At 33.0% G+C, this 23518-nt stretch overlaps 1 protein-coding gene across 3 annotated transcripts in view; it reads left to right on the top strand.

The window, feature by feature from the left end:
- LOC126879484 (ubiquitin carboxyl-terminal hydrolase 32) overlaps nt 1–23518 on the top strand; it is a 249433-nt gene that overhangs the window by 579 nt on the left and 225336 nt on the right. The window lies entirely within an intron of this gene.

Below are 23518 nucleotides of genomic sequence, written 5' to 3'. Positions count from 1 at the left end.
AACTCTATGGGCCGGTTGTTCGAACGCTAATCAACAATGATCATTATCAAATATTTAATTACTGTCACCAAAACTGTCAATGTCAACTTTGTTTGGGTTGCTGAAAACATAATTAATTACAATTATGAGATTTATTATTAATTATGTTAATAATTATTGTTATATTAATTGATTATAGACTCCACAGACTTTTTAACAACCCAAACAAAGTTGACATTGACAGTAATTAATTATTTGATAATGATCATTGTTGATTAGCGTTCGAACAACCGGCCCTATGAACAATGCTGTATCAGCATTTAATAACAATTTAATATCATAATTATGTAAGCATAAATTTGTTGTTTTTTTACAAACAAGTTTTGTTTCCTATTTCATGAATTTCAAGTTTCTAATGAAAATGAAGTTGAGGATTTTATTGATACATTTGATTATAACCAAGACTTAGGCTACAGCTCCACGGGCGGGAAATTGACGCTAGCAGTAGCAGTAAAATGAACTTAAGGTTCCGCGAAACGGAATGGGAATAGCCGAACTGAACCGACTAGGCACAAGTCCTGTAGTCGGTACAGTTCGGCTACCCCTATTCCGTTCCGCGGAACCTTAAGTTCATTTTACTGCTACTACTAGCGTCAATTTCCCGCCCGTGGAGCCTTAGCCTAATAGGGTAAGTAATATGTCTCTTACCAGAGATGAGAGAAGAGAAGTTAAAGCAAACTTTAAGAAAAATGATTTAGGAGGATTTTAAGGACAAAGAATTCTTTAGTTCTATATCCTATTTCCTGATAGTGCATAATATTTTCCTTTATTGTTACTCCAGTACCCCCTTTGGGAGCATTATCAGGGTGAGAAGTGTGCTAAGTAGCCCATAAATATAATATATGGCTTATTCGTGAAATCTGTTTCAGAAATGAGGCATATATCTATTTTTTCTATACTAAATATGGCTTGTAGTTCCTGCTGTTTCAAGATTCCATTTCCATTCCATTCTACTATTCCTAAGGTACCCTCATTACCAAGTCTTTTAGGTAGGTTTAGGTATAGCTCCTTTGGTGCTATGCTCTATTTTGGTTATATTTGCTTGTCCAGGTTAGTTAATCTCTAATATTTTCTATAGTGTTGTTCTATTTTCAGGTCTTTTTGACTGCTATAGTTTTCTTCGTTACTTTTGTCCACTGCTACGATGCTATAAGTTCTTGTTTTCATTTCTTCTTGTTTGGGATTTCTACAGGTATTTGATGCATACTTTGTGGTTTCCTATTTCCTTACCTATTGGGTAAGGTATGTTTCTTGTTTTCTTTATCTTTCTTTGCAGTGGACACATCTTGGTTCATTTGCACCGAAACGTTGTGTGTGTCCATATGCCTGGCATCTCTTACATTGAGGTACCAATTTTGATTTTCTCAGCAGATATTCAATTTAATATTTATTATTGTGTCCTACTCCTTTGAGTTTTAGTCCAAATTGAAAGTCGATAAATAGTAAATAATGGATGATCGATAAATAGTAAATAATGGATGATCGTTTATCCTAGTCATGATTTTTTTGTTTATTTAATTTCATTTAATCATTAATATTAGCCTTGATTAGCAGCTAAGTGATGATTTCCACTGCTGTGTTTTAATTTGTTAAATCAAATTAGGAAGTCCTCTAATTTTGTGTCTTTATTACTGTTTGCTGTCTCCATTAGTTTGTTTATATAATGATGATTCTATAAACAATGCTGGATCAGCATTTAATAACAATTTAATGCTAATTGTAAAGACAATGACGTCGACATTGCAAAGTAACAAGACACTTACTCAACACACACACTACACATTACTCCCCTGAGTTAATGATAAGTTATAGTACCTATAAAAAATCATTATGAAACTGACTGGCCAGTTGGTTGTGAAAACCAGTGCCAATAAAACACAAAACACACACAATATCATAATTATGTAAGCATAAATCTGTTGTTTTTTACAAAAACTTTAGTTTCATATTTTATGAATTTCAAGTTTTTAATGAAGTTGATAATTTTATTGATACAATTGATGATAAGCCTGACTAATAGGGTAAATAATATGTTTCTTAACAGACGAGAGAAAAGAAGTTGGAGTAAATTTTAAGACAAATGACAATAGTAAAACTGAAAACACAAACCAGTTGGAAATACTGATTGTAGATGCAAGGCTTAAGCATTTCCTCAAATTTAGCTGTGTGAATTACTAAAAACATAGCCAATAAAAAGAACAAAAAGAAGTACCATCAATGTTTATCACAATACAAAAAAAAATGTAAAATCATTGCATATGTAGTAGAGTACATATTTCTAATTATGGTAATTTTTAAATTTCATAATTCCCTAGATAGTTGATATCAAAGGAAAAATGTGGTTAAGCATTTGCTAATCTTAACAATAATGGATGTTACGGGTGAATAAATGTTTTCATGTTAGCTTCACTTTTCTTTCCACATATTTTGGCTCTATAGAGTTGAAGAATTCTGATATTTGCACCAAATTGTATTTACAAAGACCATTGTAATATAATGTTTATTTACGGACTGGCCCTTTTTATAATTTACCTTAAAATTTAACTCAATTGACTCATTTAACTTAAATTATTACAACACAGTGTGATTACGTAAAAAGATATTTTCTATCTTATTCTGAACCCTCCAACAGATGGGAAAATAATATTATATAAACACACGGGTGAGGCCTGTGAAAAGTTAAGGACATTCAAAAATGGGAGAAATACACTCAAACCCCCTAAATATATATTTTTTATGTAAACTGAAAGTACGACCAACCTACTTACCATGTCGAGATAGGAGATAGATGAGGTTTTTTTCCTGTTTTTTTGTTGTGATTTACTGTGGAATCACTAACGCAAGAATTTTCCTGTCATCATTATGTGTAGTTGTTTATTTTAAGACAAATCACATGCTATGATTTTTATGACGGTTATTCTTAAGTTAAAGTTGATTTCATATAATCAAATGAACTATCTTCCAATAAAGTCGTCCCAGGCATGCAAATCATAAATATTGACTAGGTATATCATTTTAAAGTTGTCTACTTTAAAATGTATATGTCTGAATTGTCAACATGAATTATTCAGATAAAATTTAAACGATTAGAAGAATGTTTTACCACGCAACATAAACAAAATTTGTTTAATTTATTAATATTTTGTATTTTCATAAAGATTTCCGAAGTGGAAGTTGAAACGTCAATAAATTGTGGTTTATTTTCCAATTAAAATAGTAAATTAAAAATGAAAATGCCAAACAAAAAATATTTTTATTAATAATTTTGGTTTGTTCCTAAAAAAATTAATAAGTACAGTGGAACCTCGATAACTCAGATTAATCGGGACCGCGGCCGATCCTGGTTATCGAAAATCTGGGTTAGCCGGAGAACATGGTAAGAATTAATAAAATACGGTATACTTATAGATAAAGTCCTTTATAATTAAAATAACATGAAATATATATGCACAGTACACATCTACATAACTTACCTATAGTTGTATAGAGTATAGTATATACACTATATATTATTGTTCATTTCTAGTTAAAAAAACTCAGTCAAAGTTAATTGTGTCAATTTCGTCTGCGGAACAATGTTATGTTATTTAAGAACAGTGGCTCTTTCATTGTTTAAAAGACCATTGTTTAAAAAATAATTTTTTAAAAGACAGTTGGAAATAAATGAAGGAATAACAGGTGCCTGTTGTTTGCGATAGCCACAGATAATTAACATCGCTCTGCCGCAGCCACCGCTGTGTGCCATGAGTCATTTTTACTATCGTATAGTTCAAATTACACAAAAATACACATTATCTCTCAAATATTATATTATGGTCTAAGTGAAGTTTTATCAATGAAACTCGATATTTTTAAGACATTCTAGAAGAGGCTACAGATAAAATGTTTTAACATAGTACATACATTTTTATTGTTGAAATGTTTGTCTGATGAAAATCGGTCCGGGTTAGCCGGACTTCCGGGTTATCGGGGGCTGACTTATCGAGGTTCCACTGTAGTTAAATTTTGGTGATGAGACATGGCATTTGAAGGGTCACTACAAAAACGGTTTAATAGTTTCTGTAAAATCATGATTTTAAGGTTTAAAGTCGCATTGTTTGAGGCGGTAGCTTATATCTATTTCCCTTATTTTCTCACAAACCTTAATCTTTGCATACAACATGGAGCATATATCCTAATTTTGGACAAAATTGACATTGATCGTTTTTCGTAGTGACCCTTCATTTGCTTTTTGGACAGAAATTCTTTTTAAGTTGGTTGATAGACAAGATCTAGTTACCTCCATAAATCATTGATTCTATTTTCACTATTATGTATTTTCATTGTTAAACTCTCATATCCTCTATTTTTATATTTATTACTAAATAAAATTAAGTTCGTTAAGACTAGGTTTTCTATTCTTAATTATTTTGTTAGTATGCAGTGATATACAATTAAACTGAGGCATAGTTTTTATTCATAAATGTTTAAATAGTGTGTTTTGTTTTTAAGTATTACATGGCTTTAACAATATCTAAGAAACTATCATTAATGACCTATTTAACCTAACATACATAACAAAACAACAAAAAACTACTATACAAAGTATCTACTTACTAATAGGTATTCAGTTGAATTAAAAATTTTGAAGAATGTTAACACATATAATTATATTGTTCTGAAGCTATTTTCTTGTGGCATTTTTATAATCAATTACTTTTAATGGGAAATAAGCCACAATTTTACCAAAAAAATTATTTTATTAACGTTTCGAAGCCCAAATCGGGTTTCGTTGTCAAAATACAAAATACTACTAAAATAAACAAAAATGTTGTTGCTAAGTAAAAAAAATTCTTCTAATAATTTATTTAATCTGACTCATTTAGTAAAATAATTTTTTTTGGTAAAATTGTGGCTTATTTCCCATTAAAAATAATTGAACATATAATTATTTTTTACTGTTACTCTTATTTTTGGAGTTACTAATAAATATTAAGGATCCATTACATATTAAGTGGAATTGTTAACTGGCTAATCATCACTCATTCTTAAGTTCATTAAAGCAAAAATTACCTGTTTTTATGAATTAAATTATCATAATAGAGTGTACCTTGAAATACATGACTTAGCTTGAGTAAGTAATGGGAAAAGTAATAAAATTGTTTGTATTAAAAGTGAATGATTCTATCATGTTGTTGATGAATCATAGCATTTCTAACTGCATTTTTGTGAAGCAATACATTTTCAATATGTTCCATTTTGATCATTATGTAAAAATATTGACAAGGACATCAGGAACAATTTATGCCTTTCTTAATGTACGCTTTGAGGGGAAACCCAAGCCAATAAGGCTAAGCAAATGTTTGAAATAAGTGAAATAACATTGTTAGAAAAATTAAACAAAAGAAAAAATAAAATTTTAATTGCCCACAGTTCAGGTTTAGTATGGGATATTGCCTCCCTTACATCTGCGGAGTCTTTCAATATGTTAAAAATCCACGAGGAAAATAAAATTCCTGTAGCTGGCTGTATACCATAAATCACAAAAATACAAGATCCTTTGTAAAAGATATATTTAAAAGACCCCAATAAGGGTTACATCACAAAACAAAACGTTTTCGGATTAATAGGTAATCCACCATCAGTGTTTAGCCCTAAAATAGTAAGTATAACCTAATTAATAGTAGATAATGTTATAAAAGTTGACTAAGGTTAAGAATTGACAGAGGCCATACTTACAATAGCATGCATGCGTGAACCACCAAGAAGTTATGGGTAAGAACCCTTTAAAAGTTACAAGATCTTAAATGATACTACATATTTTTAATAAAATGGAAGGATGTTGTAAATATTCCTGGATATAACCCAGGGCAACACAGGACTCTAACCCACGTGGATGTGATATGCAAGGAATGAAGCTCACATATTGAAAATTGAGTGTCAACTGAACTGAAAGGTGAAAGAACTTTAGAAGTATGCCAGTGACAGATTGTCAATGCGACGTTATGAACTATTTTGTTACTTCAGCCAATGAATTTAAAGTTTATGTTGATGTTGAAAATAAAACATTATCAAATATCCATATATTGGTGTTAGAAATATTCAAACATAAATGTAAAATTGTGAAATGTGTGATGATTAAATATATGAACATGATAAATAATGATAAATAGGTACTAGGAGTTATGCAGTCAGCAACACATTAGGATCTTACATAAGTGGTAATAGACTTAGAATTATTAAAAGGCCTTTTTACTAGTCTATTACCACTTATGTAAGATCCTAATGTGTTGCTGACTGCATAACTCCTAGTACCTATTTATCATTATTTGTCATGTTCATATATTTAATCATCACACATTTCACAATTTTACATTTATGTTCGAATATTTCTAACACCAATATATGGACATTTGATAATGTTTTATTTTCAACATCAACATAAACTTTAAATTCATTGGCTGAAGTAACAAAATAGTTCATAACGTCGCATTGACAATCTGTCACTGGCATACTTCTAAAGTTCTTTCGCCTTTCAGTTCAGTTGTCACTCAGTTTTCCATATGTGAGGTTCATTCCTTGCATATCACATCCACGTGGGTTAGAGTCCTGTGTTGCCCTGGGTTATATCCAGGAATATTTACAACATCCTTCCGTTTTATTAAAAATATGTAGTATCATTTAAGATCTTGTAACTTTTAAAGGGTTCTTACCCATAACTTTTTGGTGGCTCATGCTTGCATGCTATTGTAAGTATGGCCTCTGTCAATTCTTAACCTTAGTCAACTTTTATAACATTATCTACTATTAATTAGGTTATACTTACTATTTTAGGGCTAAACACTGATGATGGGTTACCTATTAATCCGAAAACGTTTTGTTTTGTGATGTAACCCTTATTGGGGTCTTTTAAATATACCTTTTACAAAGGATCTTGTAATTTTTCAATATGTTGTCTAGGCATAGGTACTTGCAATAAGTTGCTGGATCTATTCTTACGTTATATGTTCCAATTCTTCATTCAACGCTATTTTCAGCTCCTCAATTAATTTTTTTCCCTAAAATGGCCCATTAATGTTCTAATGGATTCATATCAGAACTATAAGCGGGATAGTTCAAAACGAGAATTCAGACAGTATTTAAAATAATAGTCCATGATGATTCGCTTAGTATGTGGATGTGCATTATCCTGCATAAATAAGAAACTATCCCCAACGAAAGGGGCGTAGGGGACAACAATGTCCTCCAGACACTGTATATATGTATATCTTTCTGCTGTTAGAGTTCCAATAGTTACCATATAACAATCAAGATGTAGAGCACGTAAGAAAATTGAAGTATTACCTGGGAACCTAGCTATGTGAAGACTGGATGTCGGATATGGAAATTAAATGTCGCATAGAAAGGACTAGGAGCGCATTCATAAAATTTAGAAACGTCGAAAAATGCTATATATGGTCTGTGCTCCTGTATGTAGGGCTTACAATACCGAGCCAAAATCTCAATACCGGTATTTGGTATTTAAAATTTCAAATGCCGGGATCCCGGTATTAAAACCGATATTATGAATACAAAATATACACGTTATATTTATACTATCCTCCGTTGTTATATCAACTTGTTATTAAATTAATAATACATGAAACCTATTAAATTTTGTTTTGAAATAAGTAGATGATGTTTATAACATTACATAGAGAGTAGGCATAGATAAATACAAAAAATGTGCAAATAGAAAAACTATATATTTGATTCTAGGATAAATTTTGCATATAATATGTAATAGGATAGTACTTTTACTTATGAAATTTGCTATTTGTAAATTAATTTAACTTTCTTCTTCTTAAAGTTCCCTCTCCTTTCGGAGGTTGGATATCATAATGGCTATGGTCACTTTGTTTGCTGCTGCTCTGAACAGTTGTAATGAACTACAGTTAAACCATTCTCTAAGGTTCCTTAGCCAGGAGATGCGTCTTCTTCCTATGCTTCTTCTTTCTTGGATCCTTCCTCGCATAATAATTCTCAGCAACTCGTATTTTTCTCTTCTAGTAATGTGACCCAAATATTCCAGTTTTCTAGTTTTTATACTCTTCATAATTTCTAACTCCTTATTTAAACGTTGTAGCACTTCACCATTGGTAATCCTTTGAGCTCACTGAATTTTCAATATTCTTCTGTAACACCACATTTCGAACGCTTCTATTCTTCTTATTTGTTGTCTCTTCAATGTCCAGGCTTCCATTCCGTATAGCAATATAGAAAATATGTAGCATCTTAGAGCCCTCAATCTGAGAGGCAACTGAAGGTCTTTGTTTGTAAGCAAAGCAGTGTCTTCATTTTTATAAATGGTTGCCTTGCAGTTTCAATTCGGACTTTAATTTCTTTGCTTTGGTCATTTTTGTCATCGACCCAGGTTCCCAGATATTTGTATGTCTTTACTTTTTCTATTTGGGTTTGCTCTATCATTAACCTTTCATTTCCATGTTCTGTTTTTGAGACGATCATAAATTTAGTTTTTTTCTTGTTTATTTTTAGTCCGTATCGAATGCAATAATCGTTAATTCTATTTAGCAATTCTTGTAGCGATTCCAGGGTGTCTGCCATTATAATGGTGTCATCAGCGAATCTTATGTTATTTACTATTCTTCCGTTTATAGAGATTCCATCACTTAGCTCCGCTATCGCTTCCTGAAATATGGCTTCACTGTATAGGTTAAACAGTAGCGGCGACAGAACACAACCCTGTCTTACCCCTCTCTTTATATCAATATTCTCGGATTTTAACTTTAAAATATATTAATACAAAGATTAACTTACTGTGAGAAATATTTTATATGGATTACTCTGTATTTAGACCGCTATACATATATTTTCAATTATTATTAATAATTAAGTATTTTCTATGGGAAATAAGCCACAATTTTACTAAAAAATGAATTTTGTATTTTGACAACGAAACCCGATGTGAGCTTCGAAACGTTAATAAATTCATTTTTTAGTAAAATTGTGGCTTATTTCCCATAGAAAATACTTAATTATACAAATGCCACAAGGAAATAGCTTCAGAACAATATTATTAATAATTCAGAAAATAATTGAGCCTAATTTATACACCACAATACACAAAAAAATGAAAAATAGATCTGAAAATGTAAATACAATGCTGATTAATAAATCTTACGGCGTATTTATAAAATAAAGTAGTCTAATTTTAAATATTTAAGAATTTTTATATTAATCATTTATTGTGCATCAATTCACTTTTTATAAATTAAGCTAATACCGAAATACCGGTATTTTTATTATAAATACCGGTATCGAATACCGGACAAAAATCGTCCGGGATCGCGGTATTCGGGATCCCGGAATTCCGGTATTGTAAGCCCTACCTGTATGACATTGTAGATTGTAGATTGCAAAAGGGGTCGATTGGCCCAGTTGACCTTACTACACTGCGACCTATAAGATCTTTTGTGTATACCCTACATCTATATTTTAGTCCAAAAGGTCTAGGCTTCTAAGAAAGTCCATTATCCGTTTTGGAGCTAGGTTTGTAATCTGATCAGGATCAAGGAATACCTGTTCCAGATATTTATGGCGTTGCCGAACAATTACTCTGCAATTGCAGATAATATGTTCTGACGTCTCATCTGCCTCATCGCAGAATCTACATGTCCCACTGTCCAGTATGCCCATTTTACAGAGATGATATCTGAGTGAGCAGTGTCCAGTGAGAATTCCTGTGATTACTCTGAGATCAGATTTCTGAAGCTCTAAGAGTAATTTCGCGTACCGGGCAGAGGGTCGTAATAACCTTTTTGCCTGTCTTTGGCCTGGAACATTTTTCCAGTAGGCTGCACTGAGTTCCTTTTCATATTTTCGAACTTCTTCCATTATGCGGCTTTTTGGTATGCCACAAAATGGTTCAGGTCCGATGAAAGGAGTACAAGCTCCTTCCTTTGCGAGACTATCGGCAATCTCATTTCCGACAATTCCTTTATGCCCTGGCACCCATAGCAACGTTAGTTTGTTGCGACTTGCCAGTTGTTTAAGGGATTGTTTGCAATTCCAGGCTATTTTTGACTCGTAAGTTGTGGACTTCAGAGCCTTCAAAGCAGCCTGACTATCAGATGCAATAAATATTCTTGCTGAGTTGAGGCCTTTCCTTAGGCACTCTTGAGCACAGAACTCTATTGCTAATAGTTCTGCTTGAAATATTGTTGGAGCATTTCCAAGGGCTGCGGATATCCTAATATTAGGACCTGTGATCCCTATTCCTACTCCTTCGTTTGTTTTTGACCCATCAGTATAGTAAGTGAAGGCACCTTTTGTGATTTGAGCGATTTCGTTTTCTGTCAACTCGCGGTCGTTAATAATAACATCTAACGCGAGTTCGAAATCTTGTTTTGCAGGCATTACGTCTGTAGGCATCTTCATGATTTGGGTTGTTCCAGCCCTTAATACCTCAAGATGTCCCGTTAAGTCACCGGGTTTTAGAGATTTATTCTGTGTCAGCCTATAGGCATTTTCTAGAGCGATCCTCTGTACATGTAAATATAGTGGAGGAAGGTCTGGCATTGCCTCTAAGGCTGCGGTAGGACACGATCTCATTGCACCCGTGATCCCAATACAGGCAAGTCGTTGCACTTTTTGCAACTCGTTTATTGCCTTTTGCTGCTTTGTTTTGGTCCACCAAACCATCTTTGTGACGTGTCTAGGGGCCTGGGACCCTATCCACATCAGCTCGAAGCTGTTACCACCACACACCACGTGGAGGAGAAGTTGGTCTTTGTTCAGCAAAACCTGTAGGTGTACCTGTATGGCATGGAAGGATGGACTTTAATAAACTAGAGGTATTTGAGATGTGGATTTATCGACAAATCCTTCAAGTTCCCTGGACCGCACGAATAACAAATGAAGACATCCTGAGAAGAATTGGTACAGAACGACAACTACTATGCCGAATTAAACAGAGAAAAAGGCATACCTGGGGCACGTAATTAGAAACGAAAGATACCAATTTCTGCAAACCTTAATTGAAGGAAAGATCAAAGGAAGAAGGGAAGTGAGCAGGAAGAAAATGTTATGGCTCCGTAGTGTCACACAATGGGCTAAGAAACGTAGGAGACCTAATACACACTGCAAGGCAGTGGCGGTTGGTATATAAGTGCTGCGGAGCTGCAGAACCACCAAAATAATCCAAACAAAATTACTTTGAAAATTAAATAAAAAATATCACTACTTATACAATCTAAATTCATTTAGATGGTTTTCGTGGATGGCCGCCTTTATTTTAATCTGTCGTCCGTCGCATCTCATGGCGATAGCAAGTCCCACTTATTTGACCGGACCGGTGCTACTCCGAGCTGTGAACTGTTAAAGATATCCCCGATAACACCCGCTCAACCCTCGCCTACACTTTTCAGGCGACGACTGAAAGCAATATTTGAGCTGCATTTGTCGCAGTTCGAACTAGTGTGTACAAACCTACGTTTATTGTAATTTTAAATAATCGGTGATCGCGACGCGACGACTGTTAAAATAAGTTGTCCTGCACGTAATTCGGTATTTATATTAAGTATATGAGAATAAAAGTGCTGTTCAGGATGGATGTTCTTTATAATTTGATTAATGTTAAGAGATTCTTTAAATATTCTTATGACGAAAAACTAGAATTAAAATGCAAAGGACGTCCTTTGCCGGATATTAAAATCGAAAAAGAAGGATCAAGCCGAGGGAAAAATTACAAACGACAATTTAATTGCGATATTTATACGAGAAATAGTTGGATATGTGGCTGCAACAGAAAAAACGCTCTTTTCTGTTTTCCTTGTGTACTCTTTGGAGGTGATAAGTCATGGACGCAAGTTGGTGTAACAGACTTAGTACATTTAAGTGAAAAAATAAAAAAGCACGAAACTTCTAAGCATCATTTGCACAATCAAATGGAATATGCTTTATTAGGCTCCGTGAATATTAAAGAACAGTTAGATTCTGTATACTGGATAAATATTCAAAAATTCAATGAAGCTGTAACAAAAAATAGGTATGTTCTCTCAAAAATTATAGACTGCATAAAATTTTGTAGTGTTTTCGAATTGGCGCTTCGGGGACACGACGAGACACAAACATCCGACAATCCTGGAATTTTTCGCGGCCTCATAAATTTTACTGCTGAATTGGATAGAACTTTAGCACAACACTTGGAAGAATCGACGGTTTTTAAGGGCATTTCAAAAGAAATTCAAAATGATATTTTGGACTGCATGTTGGAATTATGCCAGGATAAAATTTTGGAGGAAATTCGGGAATCTCCATATCTAGCTGTCATGGCCGACGAGACTACAGACATTTCAGCAAAATCACAAATGGTTGTAGTATTTAGATATTGTCGAAATGGAGCACCGGTAGAACGATTTTGGACATATTTGGTATTCAAAATTAAATGCAGATACTTTAAGCAATAACATTTTCAGTGTTTTGGATCCTATCCTGGAAAACTCAAATAATAAACTAATTGCTCAGAGTTATGATGGGGCAGCGGTCATGTGTGGACAGCACGCAGGAGTTCAAGCCAGAATCAAAGAAAAATATCCATTTGCTCATTTTGTACACTGTTACGCGCATCAATTAAATTTAATAATGTCTAAGGCTTGTTCCGAAAACTCTCAAGTTAGACTTTTTTTTGGAAATTTAAATGAAATCCCTACCTTTTTTAAAAATTCGCCACAACGAGTGGCAGTTTCAGATAAAATCGTCCAAAAGAAAATTCCTCATGGCGCTCCAACTCGCTGGAACTTCAATATTCGAACTGTTAATGTTGTGTTTGAACATCAATCTTCTTTTATCGAATGTATGGAAGAAATAGAAGAATCGTTTGATAAGGCAGCTGTCTGTAGTTCAGCGTCTTCCATTCGAAGAATACTAGTGGATCAAAATTTTGTTTTTTGGTTAACATTTTTCCATCGCATAATGCCACAAGTAGACGTTTTGTATAATGCCCTTCAAAAGACTAAAACGGATCCTTTGGAAATCAATAAAAAGGTGACTGATTTCGAAAGATACATGAATTCAGTTAGAAATTCAATAGATGATACCATTGACCAAGGTTCTAGTTTATGCGTTGAACCGTTACCAACTAAAAGGTTACGGAAGGATAACAGTCCAGTAGATCATCGGAGAGCATCTATCGAAGTTTGTGATATAATCATAAATTGTGCAAATGATAGATTTGCTTTTAAAAATCACCTACTTGCTACTTCATTGCTTTATCCTGAGCAATTTGATAATTATTGTGCTAATTTCCCAGATGATAATTTAAGCCTGACTTGCGCGTCATATCCAAATTTAGATAGGGAGCGCTTGAAGACTGAATTATCTGTTATTTATTTTAGAAGAGACTGTAGAGACATTAATGGGGCTATACCTTTTTTAAAATTTTTAATTGAAAATAATTTAACAGAGCCTTTTCAAGAAACTGTAAAACTGCTTCAAATTCTAATTACAGTGCCCATGAGTACGGCAGAAGCTGAAAGGTGCTTTTCGAGTTTAAAACGGATTAAAACATTCTTGAGAAATTCCATGACTGAAGACCGACTTGTAGCATTAACCATGTTATCAGTAGAAAAAACACTTATAAAAGAAATACCAAACTTTAATGAAAAAGTTATAGACAAGTTTGCTTTAAAAAAAAATCGACGAATCGAGCTTATTTATAAGAAAAAATAATATATTTGGCTCTGTGTGTAGTTAGTTCGTAAGACCCTATAATGCAATTATTGTTGTGGCGATTTTGTTTGTAGTGTTTTTTCGTTTGCATTCCTTAGTTTGGCGTATTTATCGATAAAATTCTACTAAAAACATAAACTATAAAACAATTATTAGTGTGCCATAATGTACCATTGCTATTTTTGATATAATTGGATTTATCTTCAATTTGAAAAGAAGAAAATCGGTAAGTTCTTTATTATTTTTTAATAGATATATAATGAATAAATATATGGTGTAAAATATCAAACTAAAAGCCTCGTTGTAAAATACAACGATTAAAAGATATTGAATTAAAAAAAACCAAAAAATACTGCAGAACTACCAAATTTTTGAGTCACCAGCCGCCACTGCTGCAAGGGATAGAGAAAAATCGTGATCACGAGCATCCATTAGTGGATTGCATAAGAAGAAGAAGAAGTTAGAGTTCCAGGTTTAATGAAAATTAATTCGGTACATCTGCTGAAAGAAATATAAAGTACAGTAGGACTCCGCAAATCCGAACTCAGCTAATCCGAACGTTCGGCAAATCCGAACCAACAGAAAGTGAAAAAAATTTAAAAATTCAAGACAAAATTAAAAACATGTTTATTATACAGAGTAAAACCAGAAAAAGCAAGTAAAAACATGTTTATTATAGAGAGTTTATTATACAACGTTGATGCCCTAAAACAAGAATGTATAAGAAATAAATTCAGTGAGAAACTGGCAATTAACCGAACAGTATCACAACAAACTGGAGAGTCAGTCGAAGAAACATGGAAATATTTTAAAGAAGTGATGATGAATACAGCAAAAGAAACAATCGGATTAAAAGGAAGACAAAATAAAAAATGGCAAAAATTACCAAAGACACTCTACTACTGATAGAAGAAAGAAAAAAAATCGAAGAAGAAATTCTACAAAAGGAAGGATCGGAAGAAGAGAGGGCACTTGAAAGGAAATACAAGGCAAAAAACGCAGAAGTAAAAAAACAAGCCAGAAAAGATAAAAGAAACTATATAAATGAGATGCTAAATATACCAGAAGAAGCAGCGAAAGAAAACGACTTACGAACACAATATACAATCATACGAAACTTAACAGGAAAAGCACAACGAAATATACGAGAAGTAAAGGATAACCAAGGAAATAGAATAAAAAATGAGAAAGAAATAATACAAAGATGGAAGGAATACTTCGAAGAGATATATGCTAAGCATGAAATAACTCAAATCATAGAAGATGAAGTAGAATCACCAGAGCTAGAAGTGAATATTGGAGAAATTACAATGGAAGAAATTGGAAACACTACTAAATGTAAATGTAAATGTAAAAACTACTAAATGGCAAAGCCGCAGGAATCGACAATATACCCATTGACATAATAAAAGCAGACACCGAGCAGTCAGTAGAGATGCTACATACACTTTTGAATAAAATATGGACGGACGAAGAATTGCCAAAGGAGCGGAAAGAGGGATTGATTATAAAAATACCCAAAAAAGGAGACCTGAGCAAATGCAACAATTGGCGTGCAATAACACTACTAAGTGCCACATCCAAAGTGCTGACCAAAATCATTTTGGAAAGATTGAAGCCGGAACTAGATAAAAAACTGAGAAACAACCAAGCAGGCTTCCGTTCCAACCATTCCACTATTGATCACATTTGCACCCTTAGAATTATCTTGGAACAAACAAATGAATGGAATAAAGATATATATGTGAGTTTTATCGTCTTCGAAAAGGCCTTTGACCGTGTAAATAGGGCACAGATGTGGAAAATCCTTAGATTATTATATGGGATACCACAAAAAATCATAAACTTTATTAAACTCTTCTACGAAGGATACAAAGCCAAACTAGAACATTCAGGTGAAGTAACAGAAGAAATATCCATAGAAAGTGGAGTCAAACAGGGTTGTGTACTATCCCCTACCCTATTTCTTATTATGATAGATAATAAAGTAATGACGAGCGAAGGAAAGTAATCGACGATCGAACAGGCATCAGGTGGAACCTTTTCAAACAGTTAGAAGATCTCGAATTTGCAGATGACATCTGCCTGATAACTGAACACCGAAATCATATGCAAGCAAAAATTGACAAATTGGCACAGTACTCCGACACAATCGGACTTCGAATAAACACAGAAAAAACTAAACTTCTAAAAAATAATAACCATCCAAATAATAAAATAATGATAAACGGTAAAGAAGTAGAAGAGGTAGACAAGTTCACATATCTGGGATCTGTCATGGAAAGGAGCGGGGGGTGTAAAAAGGATATACAGACGAGAATAACAAAGGCGCAACACGCATTCAACGCTTTAAATAGAATTTGGCAAACAAACGGAATATCGGAAACAACAACAATTAAAATCTTTAACAGTTGCATTAAAAGTATACTGCTCTATGGAGCAGAAACATGGAAACAGGACGAAAATACAACTAAAAAACTACAAACATTTGTAAACAAATCTCTAAGAAAAATCCTGAAAATATACTGGCCAAACAAAATAACTAATACAGAACTATGGGAAAGGACAAAGCAAACTAACGTATCTACTACAGTCAAGGAAAAAAAATGGAAATGGATCGGCCACACTTTAAGGAAAGACCAAAGCAGGATAGCAAGACAAGCACTTGAATACCAACCAGAGGGGAAAAGAAAGAGGGGCAGACCAGACAACAGCTGGAAAAGAACAACAACGAGAGAACACGAAAAAATTGGACTAAGATGGGGCGAAGTCAAAAAGAGAGCAAAAGATAGAAGAGAGTGGAGGGAATTAGTTCACAATTTATCCAGAGAATAAAAACAAAAGAAGAAAACAATTTATCCAGAGAATAAAAACAAAAGAAGACAGCAACCTTACACTTTTGGTCAAGAAAAGCATAAGCGCCCAATACTCCACAAGGAGGGATGGAACGAGAGAGAGAGATACAGAGTAAAACCTGGACAATCTAGGGTTAATAGGTCTTGGACTAGCTCACTTTTTTTCTGATGCATGGAGGTGTAGCGAATTGACGCAACGATGCTAAACCATTTACGCATAAACATTCCATCGACCGGTAACTCAGCAGAGTTCTGCTCCACGTAGAGTAGTGCCACACCCAGAGCTTTAGTGGCATCTGCGTGTGACACTAGATATGGCAGGGAAACTTCTTCCTCGCTTTCTTCATCTTCATTAGGGTTGCCTTGAGGTTGAATCAAGTGTACAATATCTTCATCTGTAAATTCTTGGTACCCATTGTCGTCAGCTTCAATCTATTCTATAATTGCACTTTTTTCTTCGTTTTCTCATCCTGTGTTGTACGACTTCTAGTTCATATTGTAATGGAGCGTGGAAAAATGGAGCTTCTTCAAATTGTAAATCTAGCCAGCAGTTAGCGACTAAACACAAACAATGACACTGGCTCTGCATCAGTGACATCAATCTGAGATATGTGGAAGAGAGAGAGAGCGAGACAGGTGCAGCGACTTAAAATTAACGACAACGAAAGCTTTGAATTATTAGTTAGGCTAACTTTCGGATAATCCGAACTTTTCGGAATCCGAACATACTGTCCCCCCAATTAGTTCGAATTTGCGGGGTTCTACTGTACATATTAAAATATCACATCATTGCACCATGAACAACATTTATAGCAACAATTAACACTGCCATGGCTTTGAACTTGTAGAATTGTAAAGTTAATGTCATTCGTCTTCTGTTTACTACAAATATTGACTCAATAACTGTATACTTGTTATTTGTTGAATATAAATCATCTAAAAACTTGACATGAATACAATGAATAATATACAAACGTAATACAATTAGATAAGAGGAAGGAGGTAAACATACAAATAAAATATGTTTTTAAATAAAAGCATGATATAATAAAAAAAATAAATAAATCAAAATTATCGTTTTGAGATATTAATCCTTTTGTAGTAGTATGTACTACAATAGGGTTTTCCTGTCAATTTTGTCTGAGAAAAATAAAGTAAAATGCAAGCATGATATTCACTTTATTGTATTTATTTATTAACAGGGTTTTACAATCACATAAAGATTACAAAAGATATAGATATACAATGCACAATCTATAGGGCGATAAAACTACTTAAGAACTATTCCAGGTCAAATCAACACACTTTGAATTAATTTTTTTCCTGACCTATTTAGATTTTGTTAAAATTTAGAGTACTCATAGTGGATGATTAGGTGAAGAAAAATTAAAAATTTTAAGTTTATATCTCAAGCTGTTTCCGAAATATGGTTATGTAAAGTTTTCCAAAAAAATCCAAAAACCATACTTTTTTGGAATGGTTGTAGAAGCTGTCCTAATTGAGGTAGAATGCTGTGAGAGGTGTCATTTTGCAGAATTTAGTGGGCCAAAGAAAAGAGCGACTCGATATTTGGCAGTATTTATCAGATTTTAAGGAAATAAAAAAACAGGTCAATTTTTTATCTAAGGGGGACACATTTTTATGGTACATATATCTGTCATTTGTCAACCCCCTCCCTTCCACTTCCCCCACTCCTTAGTTTTAAATAGGGAATAGGGGTCGTGTGCTAGCTCATTTAAAAGTTAATTCAATTCTCTATTCAGTAATATTACCATTGACAATCATTTACACAGGGTGTCCAAGAAAAATGATTTTGAATTAAATTAATTGACAAAAAAGAAGAATGTATGTAATTTATTTAACTCAGAATACATTCTACTGCGGACAGAAAACAGAAAAAAAGGTTTATTTGATAAATAAACATTGTTTGTTGCTTAAATTCAATATTCAACCTACCAAGAGGCAGATGGGTGGCAGCTTGAACATTGAAATTAATCGAAAAGCAATGTTTATTTATCAAAAAACATTTTTTTCTGTTTTGTGATAGCAGTAGAATGTATTTTGAAATAAATAAATTACATACATTCTTCTTTTTGTGTCAATTAATTTAATTAAAATATTTTTTTCTTGTTACTGTTGATGTTAAAGACCCATGTTACTGTTGAAATTACTGAATAGAGAATTGAATAACCTTTCAAATGAGCTAGCACACGACCCCCTATTCCCTATTTAAAAATAAGAGGTGGGGGGAAGCGGAAGGAAAGGGGTTGACAAATGACAGATGTACGTACCATAAAAATGTGTCCCTCTTAGATCAAAAATTGACCTGTTTTTTATTTCCTTAAAATCAATCTAATAAATACTACCAAATATCGAGGTGGACTCTTTTGTTTGGCCCACTCTGTATATACAACATGATGTTATGGTAAACAAGTTTTTTCAAACAAAAAAAAATATATTTTGATTAAGTTTTTTTCCAAAAAGTACATACTTTAAAATTTTCATAATATTCCTACAATTATACATAGTACTGTTGTTAATAACATAAAAATTTTATCATGGGATAATGATGGGTTCAACATAAAAAAACTAATTTTACACATACAGTATGGTGCAAATGAAAGGAATAAATTCGTAATTTCACAAGCTGCCGACTTTGGAAAAATCCCGAAACAGGTCAATTTTTATTTTTAAATTGTAATTTTTTGGCATATAGGTATATCATACTAGTAACGTCATCCACCTGGGCGTGATGATGTAATCGATGACTTTTATTCAGGTTATTCAATTCTCTATTCAGTAATATAAACATTAATATAATTGTTTATACAGGGTGGCAAAAAAAGTTATTTTAATTAAATTATTTGACAAAAAAGAAGAATGTATGTAATTTATTTAATTTAAAATAGATTTATAAATATATAAATATATTTTAATCTAAATAAATTACAGAGGTACATTCTTCTTTTTTTTGTCAATTAAATTAATTAAACAATTAAAATAAATATAAACAATTATATTAATGTTTATATTACTGAATAGAGAATTGAATAACCTTTCGAATGAGCTAGCACACGACCTCTAGTCTCATTTAAAAAATAATCTATTACTTCATCACGCCCAGATATATGATCTAGTTAAATCTCCCACCTCCACTAGTTTCATTTCTTTTTATCTCACAACTTAATGTGTTTTCCGTCTTCTGCGTTATTTTGCCGGTTATTAGCGCGCTCATCACTGTATATCACTGTAAAGATTTTTACAAATGCTGCAAAATTACACCTCTCCCAGCATTCTAGCTCTATTAGGACAGCTTCTACAACCATTCCAAAAAAGTATGGTCGCGGTGTTTTGTAATTTTTTGGAAAACTTTATATAACCATATTTCGGAAACGGTTTGAGATAAAAATTTAAAAATGTTTATTTTTGTTTCCCTTGAAAACATAATATTTTAATAGAAGGGACTCAAAAATATTATATGGCATTATAACAAGTTATTTTGATTCAAAACAAGTTTTTGACCAGATTTTATAGTGTAGAAAACGTTAAAATACCGTTTTTTTACATTTTTCCCATTCCCAAAATACATCATAATCGATCTGGCTAAAAATTTGCCCACAGATAGCCAAAACGTAGGACTTTAAGTGGCGAAAATGATTTGAATTATATTACAATACCAAAAAAGTTACATGCAATATCATAGTCAAAAATATAGGCGTCTACTGTAAGTAAAATTAACACGAAAATATCGACCTCATGACAAAAATCGTTAAAAAGAAATTGTAATATGTAATTGTAAATACGATTTATTTGGAACAATTTCAGTTCCTACCATTTTTGTCGAAAAGTTAAAAATGGCGGAGATATTGAGCAAAACAGGTTCTCCTTTAAAATCAAGATGGCGGCTAACGTAACGGAGGAATTCATTCGTGATTTTAAATTTAGGCTACTATTGACTCCCCTAAAGATTAGAAAAATAAAATGTGGGGCAGCTCGGCATGCAAGGTAAAATGCTATTCCGACTGGACTAATATACTTTTGAGTCTGATATTACTGCATGTAACTTTTTTGGTATTTGGTATATGCAAATGAAATTTGGTAGGTTTTAAGAGACAGTTATTGTGGATTTTTTGACATAAAATTGAGAATTTTATATTCACCACTGCGTGCATTCGGGTAATATGATCGGTCATATTACACGTATGCGCGCTAATGGTGAATATTAAATTCTTAACTGTATGTCAAAAAATATGCAATAACTACATCTTAAAACTCACCAAATTTCATTGGCATATCTCAACCGCTTTTAAAGCAATAAAATAAATCGTCATTTTGTAAGAATAAATTCAACATCCCGTATCTCGGAAACGAAACATTTGCGGACATACGTTTATAAAGCCAACTGTCATTACTTCTTCATGCAGAATTACCCCTTAAAGTTTGTCGCACTTATTTAGAAACATCGTATATTGATGAACATGTCTAGTTGTTAAAGTGCTTTTTTAGTGCTGCAACTTTTTTATTATCCAACATAAACGAATGAATCAAAAAACAGAATGTTAAGAAAACCTGAGGCTATAGTTGGGTTTTAATTTCAGTATTTTATAAATGCTAGAGAATATTCCACAGGGTGATGTGAACTTTGAAAAAAAAACACAGTTTGGTACAGAATTTACCTGTTTAGCAACAATATTATTATAGTGGTATTGTTAAAGAATCACGCTTTAACATGTTCAAAAAATAAGTTAAATCGGAAAACAGGTTTAGGAAATATGAGACATCAAAAATGACCAAATTTTTAAGTGGGCCTTTTTTGAAAACGATTTCCGGAGTGAAAATCGAAACGACAAACAGTAGTTAAAAATGTAGTTTTTATTACAATCAATTCAAATACAATAACAAATATTATTATTCATAAATTTAATTAATCTTCAAATTTTGTATACCTCCCTGTACGTATTCTAGAATCATAAACAATAAATCTTTGCATTAAATTAGAAAATATTTAGTAGTTATAAAATTTTATTATCGCAAATACAGTAAAAATCATTGCCGTATTGCGATAAAATTTATTCCACCAATCCATAAAAGTTTAGTTTATTGTAGATATTTTCAGATAGAGAATTCCAATATTTTATTAAACAAATAATTTATGAAAGGTCAATTATAACAACGAGTTAATTGTACCCATGTAATTCTTATTTATAAGGCCCGGCGCAAATTGAACCTAAGCCAGACACAACCTGCGCCGGCGGGACGGGTGACCCGTGCATTTATTTTTCTAGCGTGCCGCATATTGAACACAACCCAACCCAACCGTTGGCTATCGACGTGGCGAATAGAGACGGGCAAAATCAGTGCGGACATGTAACGGTTACTTTTGATACCGGTTCTCAGTGGTACTGAGTACAAATACTGATTACAAAATACTGATGTATCTGATCCTTGTACTGAATTGAGTAGGCAACTTAAAATCGGTATTTCCGTACTTGTAACTAGTAACGTTTTAAAAATATCTTACACGTCCCTAGTAGTCGTAGCGGTATGACTTTCGTAAACATCGAATTTGATCATAAGCGGGTGCATAAAAAGATATCTTACACTGAGTATTTTATTTCTGCACATAATACCTACATATTTAAAATAATTTCTCTCCTACTGCTGGGACATAACTCATATTCCTCAATTTACTGCTCGGATCACAATAATTTACAATTACTGCAGGATCGCAATCATTTACAATTATTGCAGGTCATAATAATTCATAATCCCTCCGCTACTGATCGGTCATAAAAGATACCACTATCTGCATATTACGTTTTTAATTTTTAAGCATAACCAAAAATGTAATATGTAATAAACAAAAATGTAATATGCCGACAACTTGAATTTGAGGGTAATACGATATTTTTATCGATCACGGTTTTAAGTAACATGAATAATTTTTCACCTTATTTTTCTAATAATGTGTTTTGTAAAGGCATAACTTTGATTATTAATTTCGTATCGCCGCTTAATTAGTCTGCCAAAAGTTATCAGAATTTATTGACAAAGACAACGCAGTTTTCACTCGGGGTGTTGACTATGCTAATATTTTTATTTATCATAATAAATTGTAATTAGGTACCATCCGTATTCATTTCAGATAAGTCCATCTCGCAAACAAAAACAAGTAAAAATAAACATCTGGCGGTGAGTCACGCGTCGCACGGCCCAATAAAACTGTACGCCGCGAGACCTGCGAACGAATGCACTGATAGTAGGATGCGCAAAACTGTCTACGCAGTTAGCCGGTGCAGGTTGTGTCTCGCTTAGGTTCAATTTGCGCCGGGCATAATTGAAATATTTTTACAACCACATGACAATAGTTCATTCACACAAAACATCACACAACTGTGTGGGATGTTTTGTGAAAGAAGAAGAGGAAAGAAGAAGAAATCAAGAAAATAAAGTGGACAGTGAATAGACTGTCAGAAATACGACGAAAAAGAGAGCAATGTATCGAACTAAAAAGTGGTCACCAACGATTCTACAAAGGAGATAAAAATCAAGCAGTAGGCGGCGTATTCTTACTTAATAAAAAAGTGACATCCAGGATCACATACAGGGCTATATCGAAATACAGTGATGAGCGCTCTAATATCCGACAAAATAACGCAAAAGATGGAAAACATATTAAGTTGTGAGATAAAAAGAAATTAAACTAGTAGAGGTAGGAAATTTAGTGATAAAACCTATAAATTTAGATTCTATTTATTGTTTCCCACCTTTAGAGAAACCGGTAGAGGTGCTTGCTGCACTCTCTGATTGAACTGGAATAATGATACGACTGTAGTTTCGTGTTGCAACGAAATTGAAAATGGTTATTCATTTTTTAGTTCATTGTCATTCGGTAATATTCAAAAAAATTTGCCTGA

This window comes from Diabrotica virgifera, chromosome 2, assembly GCF_917563875.1.
Source record: "Diabrotica virgifera virgifera chromosome 2, PGI_DIABVI_V3a".
Taxonomy (NCBI): domain Eukaryota; kingdom Metazoa; phylum Arthropoda; class Insecta; order Coleoptera; family Chrysomelidae; genus Diabrotica; species Diabrotica virgifera.
This window is presented reverse-complemented; position numbering and strand designations above follow the sequence as displayed.